Here is a 12,464-nt window from a genome sequence, read left to right as displayed (position 1 = left end):
TTCATTCAAATTTGAGAGCACAGAGTATGTTCTGAAATAATTTTAATGAAGAAAAGAATAGGGCATGATGCAAAAGATGAATGACCAAGCATTTGTCAAAGCCATTTCACATTATAATTTAAAAAGAAATCAAAGTACAGTGTAAATGCACTAGTGGCAGGATCATTCTGCGACATAAACCACCAGGAAAAGTTGGCAGGATCATTCTGTGACTTATACCACTAGGAAAAATCCTTAATCATAAAATTATTCAGATATTATACTGGATGTTGTATAGTCAAACCTTATAAATCAAAGTGATTCAGACTGTGCTGTCTTGGGCATTATCCCAGTGAGTCTTGTAAACCCTCAGGTATGGAAATTTCACAGAATGAAATTCATTCAAATGATTGACTAATGACTTTTTTTTTTTTTCCTTCTTCATATCTGGTTGGATGTCCCCCTCATGTTTCAGTTCCTTCCTAATGTCTCTTATTCCCCCCCTGTTCATCTCTGCACAGAGCCCAGTGCAACCCCCTCAGCCAGAGGTGCTGGGGGGCTGCTCCAGCCCCATCCCCTCCCCAGTGTCCTGGCTGTGCCTGGGACAGAGTTGATTTTCCTCCTGGTAGCTGGTGCAGGGCTGTGTTTTGGACAATAGTGTTGATACTACACAGATGTTTTGTTGTTGCTAACTACTGTTTACCCTCAGTCAAGGACATTTCAGTTTCCTGTGCTCTGCTAGTGAGGAGAAGCTCAAAAATCCAGGAGGGAGCAGAGCTGGAATGGCCAAAAGGATAATCCACACCAGGGAATGCCATGCTAGGGTTTAAATGGGTACAGTTAGCCAGAGGGGTCCTATTGCTGAGCAGGGACAGGCTGGGCATCAATCAGTGGGTGGTGAGCAACTGTACTGTGCATCACTTCGGCTTTATTTTAAAAAAAAATCAATTACAAATTATTTTGATAATATTTTACTTGTTCCAATTACTCAACTGTTCTGATCCCAGCCCAGAGGGTTTTTTAGTGATTCTCCTCCCCATCCCACTGTGGGGGTGATAGATGAGTGAGTTACTACCTGGAGGAGCTTTACAGTTCCAGTGCAAAGCTGCTTCAGCACAAGATGGTGGAGACAAAAAAGCAGCCCATGAGGTGGGAAGGAGTGGGAGGTGATTTGAAAGGCTTTAAAATAAACAGAGGAATGGAAAGGTCAGAGAGAAAATATAAAAAAATAACTGGGGGAGGGTGCATTCTTGAGGGGGGAGTGTGTGTGCATGAAAGGGTCTGAAAAATACAACAGCAGTAGGTGGAATGCTCTCCATGGTACAGAGCAGAGAGACAGACACTTAAACCAGAGCCATTCTCTTTAGTTCCTGAGCCTTGTTCTTCTCTAGTAAGGGATGAGCTATAGGGAATTGTGTGATTTGCTGTGTATGAACACTTCCATCTCTTCCTGCAAATGTCTCAGGTGTATTTGTCTGCTCTTGGACTTGGCTGAAGTTGGGGTCACAGCGTTTGGCATGCAGGTTTCATCCTTACAAAGAGAGGGGCAATCCTGAAGAATGTGAAGAGTGGGATGAAACCAGTCCTTGTTCATGTGAGTGGCCATCACTGTGTGGCTTTGTGTCAGTCACAGAGAGGGAGCCAAGAGTGCAGTTTGTCTGTGTGGGGTCTGATGAGGCCTGATTGCCTTATATTGGATATTGTTTTAAGGGGGATCTTTTTCCAGGACAAAAATACCTGAAATTTGAGAGATCCAAATTACTTGAAGCAGTGGGAGCTGCTGACATCACTAATACCAGGGTAACCCAACCCATATATATCCAAATAATGGGTTTTCTATGGGTTTTCTGCAGTCTCAGGTCCTTCCTACCCTTGCCTAGAGAGTTGTGTCCTTTTCAGCTGTGTGCAGAGACCTGTAGTTCCTGTTGTCTACTCACTGCCTGGGGGCTTTCCCTCCTTCCAGCTTTCCTGCACATTTGTTATGCATCGAGCTTTCTGGGCAGAGGGGTGGCTCAGACTGCACAGGGCAGACAGGGAGGTTCAGGTGGAACACCACAAAGAATTTCTTCACTGAAAGGGTTGTTAAGCATTGAAAGGGGGTGATGGTGGTGTTCAAGAAATAACTGCATGTGGCACTCAGTGCCATGGTTCAGTTGATACTGTGGTGTGTGGTCAAAGGCTGTACTCAGTCTTGGAGGTCTTTTCCAACCTAATTGATTCTGTGATTCTGTGATTTGTTAGACTTCAAGCTCTCTGGGCAGAGGAGGTGGTTCAGACTGTGACAGTACCTCTCCTGTTTTTGCTACAGGGATCCTTCCTTCCTTCCATCTGTCTGCCCTCCTTTCTGCCCCGCCTTCTCTCTTCCCCCCGTGATCCTTGCACAGTTCCCCCCACTTGGAAGTGTCCACCCCACCCTGGAGCCAGGCACATGGAGCTCATCATCCTGGAGACCCTGACCCCTGATCACCAGGGGGAATCTGCAGGAAGGAAAGGGAGCAGGCCCAGCTGTCACCCCCAGGGTTGGTGTGTGAGGACTGCAGTGGCTTCTCTGGTGGACAGAAGTGTTTCCTGCATTTGAGTGTTGAGCAGTGGTTTAATTCATAGAAACAGGATAGTTTGGGGAACACGTGGATTTTCTTGGGCTCCTTTACTGCAAATTTTGTGGTCATCAGAAGTGATTGTGCTAGTGGGTAAAGCAAAGTGAAATTCAGATGTTCTGCTTGAGAGTCATGGAAGAGACTGTGGTTCCAGCTGATGCTTTTTCAGAGGTTTTAGTAAATATACAAAGCTAATGAGGTAGAAACTTGGCTTCAACTTTTAAACATAGAGATCCAAATTTGCTTTCTACTTTATACAAAATATTTCCTTATTTCTCATAAATATTTATGGAGAGTCCTGTAGCTAGTCCCAATCTCATATGAATTCCCAGGCTGGTTACTTTTGGCCAGAGCTGGATTCATCAACCAGAGCAATGATGTTCATCTGAAAATGCTGTAACTGTTGGCTCTGTTCAGAAACTGTCTGTGCTGGTGTGTTTGCCAAAGCCATTTTGCCTGTCTGGACACTGAATCTTGACCTAGGGGTTTTATCTTTTACAGGATGAAAATCTCCACTCCTCACCCAGAAGTAGTTTAAAAAGAGTGTCTAGAGCAAGGCAGTCTGAAGTCAGTCCAGGAAATGACATCTGAACTCCCTCTTTGTTGTTGTCCATGCTCCTGAGTTTGTTTTCAATTACATGTTGCATTTTTTTATCTCTTTAGAAAATGATGAAATTTCCTATTGTAGAGGGACAGTACAAACTTCACTGAATAAATGAGTGAAGATTTGCTGAGAAGCAGCAAGGAGTCTAACCCACCAACAGCTGATAAGGTGAAGTATTTTTCTGTCTCTGAATTTCAAGGTAATCAGAAGCAAAAACTGATGTATCAAAAAAGAAAGAAGAGCTTTAACTGTGCAATGGATTAGACACTTCTCCAAAGCAAACTCCACACAACAAGATTCCCAAAATTAAATAACCCCAATGAGCAGAAGCTATCAAAAAAGGGGAAGAGGAAAAAATGAAGAAAAATATCCCCCCTCACAGACAAGGACCATTTCTTCAATCTTCATAACAAGAATTAAAACCTTGTTATCTAGAATATTAAATCTATTTGTTCAAGGGGTACTGAAATCTGTTAATGATCATTATGATTATGGTATTTAAACAGTTGCCATCGGGACATTTACAATTAGTGATATTTTTCTCGAACCATTTTTCTACTTCCTTAGTTTCTGATAATGAAATAGAAGAGTGTTATCTGTTACAGATAAGGCAAATAAAGGCAGTTCCTCACAGCTGTTTAGCATTAAAATATTACAATTTGGGTGGGACAGGGAGAGTCTGAAACCTAAAGCACAGCATGTAGTGTGTTCATGAACTGCTCAGGTGCAACTGGCTTTGCATGACCTTCCTGTCTGTCTCTTTAGTCTTGTTACATTAAAAATTACAGAGATGAGTTCTTCAATTCATGTAAATTACTACTGTCAACAGGAAATTAAATGGTAGCAAAAGATCTGGCAGAACAGTGGTGGGGGATTTTTGTATCCCTCAAGGTGAATTAAGCACATGTTTGTGCTTAAAAGCAAAGAGATTTAATGAACAATGTCCAGAGCAGAGTCCTGCTGCCATAAGTGGTTTTACAAGGACAGTGCAAAGATGTGGTATGGGCTGATTCTTTACATTTGCCCTGGTATCCATTGTGTGAGCATTGGCATAGGGCCCCTCATCCCCATGGTCCAGCCCCCAGCACCAGCTCTGCTGCCCAAAGGTGGGCCCTGAGTGCTCCCATTGCACCACCGCCACTAAAATGCTGCAGCATTTCTTATCTCATCAGCCAGTGGAACCTCACTCCCTCACAGGCAGCAGCCCTGGCTCTGGCATCCCCACCTCCAGCCAGGGTAACCCTTTCCTGTCCTCATATCTTCCACACCCGGTCATTCCTTGGTCTGGAATTACCATTGCTAAGCACTTACAATTTGAATTCTCCCTCCTATGCCATACTAGAAAACAGGCTGTTAATTAATGCTCACTCTTTGCTGTGAAATACATCAGTATCTCACTGACACGTTCACTTCACTGCAGCAAAACACAAAGAGAGGTGCAGACACCAAGCAGTGGACTGTGAGAGAAGGAAAATGCTTTCCCCACAGCACGGAGTTGAGGAATACAATCAGTGCAGGTGGCTCAGGTGCAGCTGCAGGAGCTGCAGGTTGACTCTGGGGGCTGGGAGCCCCAGGCAAGACCCTACACTGACCCTTTGCCCCTCAAAAGTCACAGGCACTTGTGGCACCAGCCAGGGAAATAAACTGCTTTAAGGATCCAAATGCCTGAGACTGCTATGGGAAACCTGGGGTTGAGCTGCCAAGTCCACAAGCAAGCCATGTCATCTTGGGAATAAATATTGGATAACAGCATCATGAAATTTGCAGGGCCACATCTCAATTGCACCAGTTATGCCTTATAAATGTTCAAGAACTTCAGAAACAGTCTTTTTCCAAGGAAAACAGTGATCCCTGACTGATCACATGCATGTTTCACTGATGTTTTCTGGCTAAATTACATTTATGTAAAACAAACCTTGTAAAACTCTAAATGCAAATTCCTCTGTGGGAAATCCCTGGGGTATTAGACATCAGTATCAGCATCATTAGAAAATTATGGTTGTAGTGATATATATATATCCATAAAAAAGGAGTACTTATGAGCAGGGAGAGGAAGCCTTCCTTTCCTTAGTTTTATTGCATCCTTAATGGATTTAGAGCTAGCCCAGATAGATAAGGGATGTGTTGCATTCCTGTTGAGGTGCCCTGCAATAAAAACTGTGGGAAACTATATCTTAGGTAACTCTTGAGCCCTCAGTTTTAGTATAGTGCTATGAAAGCTTTAAGATAACAACAGCAAAATAAAATCTCCTTTTTTTGGTCTGTGGGACTGTGGGATTGTTAGGCAAGGGATCAGAGGAGTGCACCACTGGACTGGGGTCCTGTCTGATGGGAATGTCACATAATCCAGAAGGGGAGAGCTGGGAAATTCACTTTCTTGAAGTTCCCCTGGGTATTTAGGGAAGTCCTCTCCCAGATCAAGGTTATCAAAGCATTGGAGTCTGACCATCCCTCAGCCCTTCCTCTGCAGAGGGTTCTCAGCTGCCATCAGCTGGAGTTCTACATAGACATGGAGTTTGTGATAGGGAACCATGAACTTTCTGTGATCCTGGCCCATTCCCTGAAATGACACAAAAAAGCCCTCTCAGTTCATCCTATGAGAAGTGGGACTCAGTAAAGGACAGATTGCTCTGAATCAGTTACTGATTATTGGCAGAGCTGCTCTCAGTCAGGCCAGTGCTGTAGTTGAAGTGTACAGGGATGCAGGGAGTTCTGGCAGACACTGTGCTCCAGACATTTTACATATCATTAATAATCACCAATTGTTTATTTGTGCAGGAGCTGTAGCTGTGTCCCCTAATCCTGTCTGTCAGACTGAGCAACCAGTTCCTAAACCAGGTCTGACCATAATGTATTTGCACATGCACATATATGATGAGTTGTAAGTGAAGGAAATGAAAAGCTTGATCAGGAAATCCTCCATGTCAGGAGAATGCAAGTACCACAATAAATGTCAGATTCCCTGATATTTAATATTGGACAACTGCAACCATGGGGTGTGTCTTAAGAGGATAAAAGGCAGACTCGTGATGAGGCACACAGCAATGACCTGTGAAGGGGAGGTGAACATTTGTTTTTCATTCATCTGTGAAAGGGGATTTTGCTTTTAACACATAAGCTCCTGCAGCACAGGGAGGGAGGACTGATTTACTGTTCTGATTTATTTTTGTAGCTCATCTGAATAAACAGTACTGTTGATACAGTGAGTATTTGGCCTTCTATGTCTAGATCAAGATTTAATGGTTGTCAGTGGAAGGGCCTTAAAGATCATCTAGTTCCAACTGATGCTCTGTTTCTGAGACCACTTTCCTATTTCTTTCTATCTCTCTACCTCCCCTTTCTTGGTAAATAAAATCCATGTTAAATAAAATCTGTATGTTGTCCTCATATGGTCTCCTTTGCACTTGCATTTGGGCAGAGGCTTCTCTCCCTCATGGGTTTGTAACACCTGCCCAGGGTCCCTTCCAGCTGCTGGGATTCTGTCAGCTCCTCGCTTCCCTTTCTTCTTGCCTCTGCTTTGAGCTGGGAATGTGCTTGAGAATGTCCAGCCAAGAAGCCTTTGCTGTCTGCTCTGGGAGCCCATGTGACTTTGGGACCTTGTCACCCAAATGTGTCTCTGTCACTCCAAAATGCCTTCCCTGCCCCACTCTCCCAAAGGAAAGTCCCCCTTTTTGCCCATCCTTGGCAGCAATCTTCTTGTCCCATTCTGCCGGTTCTGGATGGTGGGGCAGAGCATGCCTGTATTGAGTTTGCTGGTGACACAAAACTGGGAGGTGTGGCTGACACCCCAGAGGGCTGTGTTGCCATTCTGAAGGATGTGGACAGGGCTGCAGAAATGGGCTGACAGAAACATGGCAAAGTTCTGCGTGACAAAGTGCCAAGTCCTGCACCCAGGCAGGAACAATTGCAGGCACTGGCACATGCTGGGAGAAGCTGGCTGCAAAGGAGCTTTGTGGAAAGACCTAGGGGTCTTGGCTGACGGGAAATTTCATATGAGGTGACAACATTTTCCAGTAGAGAAGGCTAAGGGCAGCCTGGACTGTATTAGAGGGAGTGCTGCTGGCAGGCTGAGGGAAGGAATCCTTGTCCTCTGCTCTCCTCAGCAATGGTGAGGCCACTCCTGAAGTGTTGTGTCTCCACTGGAGAGGGGCCACTGAAAGGCCATGAAAAGGATTCACAGGCTGGAGCATCTCTGAGAGGAAGAAAGGCTGAGGGAACTGGGGGGAAGAGGCTACAGAAGTCTGCAGGGGAATTTGATGAGGGTATAGAAATGTCTGAAGGGAAGGTGCCAACAGGACAGAGCCAGGCTCTTGGCACTGGTGCTACAGAGACAGAACAAGACCCAACGACAAACTGAAACACAAGAGGTTCCTTCTGAGCAGGAGGAAAAGCAACTTTTCATTTGGAGGGTCAGCAACCACTGGCATGGGTTGCTCAAAGAGGTTGTAGAGCCCAAGGAGATGTTCAAAAGCCATCAGCGTGGACGTGGTCCTGCACAACCAACTCTGGGTGGCCCTGCTCGAGATGGGGGCCAGGACAAGGGGCCGGAGTGTATGGTGGCTGCCCCCGATGGGGGGGCCGGGGCAAGGGGCCCTCGGCAGCGCCCTTGTGGCAGCTGGGACTGAGCCTGGCCCCGGGTCTGTCCCTGGGGCACCGCAGAGACGGGGCAGAGCGGGAGTGGCCTTGGCGCCATTGCCCTGAAACCTGAGCCTCCTTCTCCATCCCGCGCGGGGCTCGCCCCCGCTGCCACAAGCCTTGTTGAACTTCGTGAGGTTCTCGTCGTCCCAGTTGTCAAGCTTGTCCCTTGTCCCCTCCTTCCGTGGTGCCCCTGCCCTGTTCAGCTTCCCATCCCTTGAAACGTGCTGAGGGTCAGCTGGATCTGATGTCTGTGTCATTGGGGAAGCCATGCAAGAGCCCTAGGGCCAAGGCAGAGCCCTGAGGGACGTCCCTCATCCCAGCCCTGCAGCTGGACATGGAGCCACTGCCCACAGCTCCCTGGCTGTGTCCATCTGGCCAGTGGCTGTGCCCTGAGGAGCCTCCAGAGCCAGGGCTCTGCAGGGTGGGGCTGGGGCTGTCGTGTAGGACTGTGTCCAAAGCCTCACAGGGGCCTGGGCACATCATGGGTGACAAGTGCCCAAGGCCAGGGCTGCTCCATGCCAGTTCCAGTGGCTGTTGAAGGGGTGCTGGGTGGCCATTGGTGACACAGGTGCTTGGTGTGCCCTGGGGTGCCCAGTCCCAGGAGAGCCGCCCTCAGGAGGAAGCAGCTCCCAGGACCCCTGTGCACTAAAGCATAGCAGAGATGGAAGAGGACAAAGTGAACCCCATCTCCCAGCCACACTCCCAGCCCAGCTGGCCGAACACCAGGCCCTCTGCGGGCACTTGGTGAGGGCAGTGGGTGGCTCAGTCCTGCCCCTGACTGAAGGGAGGGAGCCTTTGTCAGCGTGGAGGAAGAGCGGGAATCTGACATGGATCATGAGCTTTCCCAATGGGGAGATGTTAGGAGCTGCCAAGAGATCTCTGACTGGGAAGAGTCTCTTGAGTGAGAGCTCTCCCAAGGAGATGTTCTGTGGAGAACTCTCCAGCTGGGATGAGGAGAGCAGGAGCAGAGCAGGGAGAAGCCCTTAGCTACCAAGAATTTTCCATCGGGAAGAATGCAAGGAGCAGGGGCTGTCCCAAGGAGCAGTCGGCAGCTCCTCAGAACCGTCCGACTGGGAGGCAGCAGACCCTCTGTTCAGTCCAGCTGGGACAATGATGGTGACAAAGAGCTTGCTCAGGACAGTTGGGAACATGTGAGCATCCACAGCAATGGAGCAATGGGGTCAAGCCCTTGCTGCGGGAGAAGGACATGGCACAAACTGAACTTCTTTGAGCTGAGTGAAGAAGAAGACAGGGAGCAAAGGCTGGGAGTTTTTGCAGCAGACGGGCTCCCAGTGCCTGTCCCTCAGAGGCCTGGGTTGAGCGTGGGGCAGCCGAGCCGTGCCCCAAGTGCTGCTCTGGGCCTCGCCTCCCCACCTGGCAGCCCAGGGCCTCCTCAGAGCACAGCAGCTTCTCCTGAGGAGCAGGAGGCAGGGACAGAGAGCCCAGTGCCTGCCCAGCTCAGCTGCTTTTTTGTGCTTTTCCCAGGCGGGAGCCCAGGCCCTCAGGGAGCAGCCGGCTCCCCCCAAGAAACGCCCGTCCCGCTTCAGGCGGGCGCTGCGGGCGCTGCTCCGCTGGCCCTGCCTGAGGGCACAGCCGGACAATCAGTGCCCGCTGCCAGCGCCAGGCCCGGCCCCGCAGGCCCAGAGCCTGCCCGGTGTCACACGGGCTGCCTGTGATGTCCAGGGCTCAGGGACATCAGCTCCTTGTCGGGAGAATGGCCTGGCTGAGGCTTAGGGCTTGAGAGGCACCAGCCATGTCAGAGCCAAGGGCAGGTGCACAAAGCCCGGGGAGAAGGAGCTCCTGCTCAGAGGGGACACCAAGGATGCAGAGTGACAGCCACAAGGACATTTGGCACAACCTCCCAGATAAGGACAAAACTCATAAACCCAACTCAGCAACTGTGCTGAAATCAGCTCCAGCTGGGGAAAAGATACTTCTGGCACGGGAGCATGGCAACCACCAACTCCTGGCCCAGTGACCCCAGAAACCCCGTGAGAAAAAAGAAGAGACAGACTGAGCACAGGGGAAGACTAGTTAGCATAAAAAGTGGGGCAATCTTCTAGCCAATAGAAAAATATTAATATGTTATTATTAAGGTATCAGTAAGTTATTGCGAATTGATATTAGTTAATAATAAGAAAAATATTAAATTATTATTTAATACATAGAAAACCAGAATATTATTTTAAAATACAAATGTAAATATAGTATATTATGTAATCTTTATAATGTCCATAAATAATATCTAGAAATAAGAAATATTTTTAATATTTAAAGATAATCTATTATGTAATATATGATATAAAGCATTGTAGATTACTGTCATGGTTTGACACTGGCACAATGCCAGTGCCCCCATGAGAATACCCTCTCCCTGGTTTCTGCTGTGAGATGTGACCAGGAATAAGCAAAGCAGGCTCCCACTTAGGAAAAAAAATAATTATTAACTAAACTACAAGGAAAAGGGAAGAAAAAAAGAAAAGGAACACACAAGGAAAATGAAAACTTCAGAAATACATCTCCTCCTCCTCCTCACCAAATTCCCAATACAATACATCCCTCAAATCATCGACTCTCAGTCTGGCACCACCCTTCAGAATACTCAATCCTCAGTTCATCAAGAGGAGAAGGAGTCCTTCTTGTGCCAATGGGGACCTCTTCCTTTCATGTCCAGCGCTCTCACCACTGAACACGGACCAGAGCTGCTTCTAGGGTCGACTTTTAAGGATGCTTCGTCTCACTCCAAAAAGGCACAGTCTCAACTTTGGGACACCTGTCCCCCCCATATTTTTCACCCCCTGGGGCTGAGGGGTACCCACACTGAACCCTCTTGGTCCTGAGGCATTGCCTCCCCCTAGAATGTAGTCCCTGTATCACAAGGAAACATGGCTCTGTCCATGGCTACACACAAAGAGTCCAGCATAAGCTACTCCATCATCTCTTCCACCTGAGTTCTTCTCTATTTCTCTCGTGGCCCATTTCCTCTTATCTCATCTCTATCTCTCTTCTCATTCAGCTCCAGGAGGATTAGCATTTGTAAGGTTTCCATCATCCAAGAAAAGGGTTAAAAATCTGAGGCTCTGTCTGTCCAGCCAGGCACCTTCTCACTGCCTCCCTTCTCCTTCTCGGCTGGCCAAGCACAAGCACAGGCTCTCTCTCTGTCTCTCCTGGGTGGGGGTGGCTGCCCGATGCCTCTCAGTGCTCCTCCACCCTTCCATCCTGCAGGGGCCTTCCCCTCCCTTCTGTCCAGGGCCCCGGCTCACCTCACCTGGCCGCGTGGCTTCCCCTGCCCCGCCCAGCCCGCAGCCGGGCAGGGGAGCTCTGAACCTTTCCCTTGTACGAGGGACCTCTGTGTGTGGAGTGCTCTTCTGGGGATATTTGAAAGGGGAGCCTGCCCCTGGCAAAGTGTAGGAAAGGAAGGTCTGGCACAATAGGGGCAAAGCTGCTGGTGTCCACCCAAGGTGACATCCAGCCATGCCTGTGGCTTCCAGTGTCTGCCCAGAACAGGTAAACACCAGAAGGTTGGGTATTTCTAGAGATGCAGAGGATGTGGGAAACCACTGCTACCACCTGCTGTGCCATCCCACTTCTAAATCCACAAACCCACGCCCTGAGCAATGCCACAGCCTAAAGCTCATGGCTTCCCATGGGATTTGCCTACTGGGGTTAGAAAAAGATGGATTGCTGTGCAGGCTTTTACCTTACTGCATGGTGGTGACCCCATGTGTGTAATAAGCACCCAGGAGTATTTCCCAGAATTTCCCAGCTCAGGAGAATGCAGGAAATCACTTCTTACCTGCTCCTTCTGGTTGGCAACACCACCTGGCACGGAGAACATCGACCTCCACCACTGCAGTTGTTGTTTTCCCCCCAGATTAATTTTTCAGAATTAGGATTCCATGAAAAAACTTTTCACTTTCTCCTAGCAGGCAGTTCCTTTAAAAGGGTTCAATTGTGGGTGCAAAGTCAAAATCCCACTTTCAAACCAACTCTGCAAGATTGCTGCTAATCTGAATAGTGATCGAAAAAGTGGCAAGTGATCACTTTTGTATGATTTCTTCAGGTCAGAGGGTTGTCAAAGTACTTGGAAGTCCTCTTGCCATATTTAAATACCATGTCATGAACAAATGAAAACAAAGCTGATATGGCTATTGAGCACTGCAGATTATCAACACACTTCAGTTGAGCCCGGGGGACTCAGCTTCATCTCTGTAAAAGTGGAAACACCACGGGTTAAAGACCATTTTGCAGGAATTCATGCTGTGAAAGGTTCTCAGAGTGATTTGATCTTTGATTCAAATGAAAGAGGTGCAGCTTTTACTATTGCAAAGAATGGAACACTTGTACAGATTGTGAAGAGCAGAGCAAATGTAAAGCTGAGAATGTTGTACCTCATGGCAACTGCTAAACAGAAATGAAAGTAAAATTTAATTGTAATTGATGTGAGATTAATTGTGGCCTGGAGCAGGAGGCAGTGGCTGTCAGATTGCACAGAGCTCGAGGGCTGTCTCAGAGCTTGGCACTCTTGAGGACTGCCAGCCATTAGCACTGTAATTATGTTATTTTTATAATTCAGGCATGTAGCAAAGGGTGATTATGATGCAAAGGAATAAATGTCCTGCCAGAAACACAAGCACCACCCGAAA

The sequence above is a fragment of the Molothrus ater genome, chromosome 2 (genome assembly GCF_012460135.2).
Source record: "Molothrus ater isolate BHLD 08-10-18 breed brown headed cowbird chromosome 2, BPBGC_Mater_1.1, whole genome shotgun sequence".
Classification (NCBI taxonomy): Eukaryota; Metazoa; Chordata; class Aves; order Passeriformes; family Icteridae; genus Molothrus; species Molothrus ater.
This window is presented reverse-complemented; position numbering follows the sequence as displayed.